The 934-nt window shown below is 58.9% G+C and overlaps 1 pseudogene; it reads right to left on the minus strand.

Annotated features, from left to right (window-relative positions):
• Positions 1-296: 296 nt before the first annotated feature.
• LOC143175354 (large subunit ribosomal RNA) overlaps positions 297-934 on the minus strand; it is a 2,870-nt pseudogene continuing 2,232 nt past the window's right edge.

Below are 934 nucleotides of genomic sequence, written 5' to 3' on the forward strand. Positions count from 1 at the left end.
TCACGGGATTCGCCAGGTGTCCCGCGGGGGGCCGCTAGAGACCGGTGCACCCACCGGCCACGTATCCACGGTGTTAGTGCAAGGCGGATACGCGCCCTTCGCCGCGCGCCATAGCTTGAGCAAGGGATTTATTAGAGAGGTTTATCTCCTCGCGGCCCAGCCGGTTAAGGCAAGACCCCCGGCCGGTCTGTCGCGCGTACCACCGGGACAGAGGGTTATTAGGCCCCCTGGCCCGGTGGGTCGTTGCTAACGACAGCCGGTTACGGTATTCTAGTGCTCGGGAACCCCGGGAGCGCAAAGTCCCGAACCGCCATCTACCGGCGGCCCCTGGGGGGAGTAGATAGGGACAGAGGGAATCTCGTTAATCCATTCATGCGCGTCACTAATTAGATGACGAGGCATTTGGCTACCTTAAGAGAGTCATAGTTACTCCCGCCGTTTACCCGCGCTTTTTTGAATTTCTTCACGTTGACATTCAGAGCACTGGGCAGAAATCACATTGCGTCAACACCCGCGGGGGCCATCGCAATGCTTTGTTTTAATTAGACAGTCGGATTCCCCTAGTCCGTGCCAGTTCTGAGCTGAGCGTTGAATGGCGGCCGAAGAGGACGAACGCTACGCGAAAGCCTCGCAGCAAGGAAGATCCGCGGGAGGCCAAGGCTCGGGACCGAGCTCGGATCCCTGCACGTTGCCGTACATGTTCACCTCGCCCAGGCCCGGCACGTCAGCCAGACCCGCTTCCCGACCAAGCCCGACACGCCCCGCTCCTCAGAGCCAATCCTTATTCCGAAGTTACGGATCCAATTTGCCGACTTCCCTTACCTACATTAATCTATCGACTAGAGGCTCTTTACCTTGGAGACCTGCTGCGGATATGGGTACGAACCGGCGCGACACCTCCACGTGGCCCTCTCCTGGATTTTCAAGGTCCGAG

The sequence above is a fragment of the Nomia melanderi genome, unplaced genomic scaffold (assembly GCF_051020985.1).
Source record: "Nomia melanderi isolate GNS246 unplaced genomic scaffold, iyNomMela1 scaffold0064, whole genome shotgun sequence".
In the NCBI taxonomy this organism is placed as follows: Eukaryota; Metazoa; Arthropoda; class Insecta; order Hymenoptera; family Halictidae; genus Nomia; species Nomia melanderi.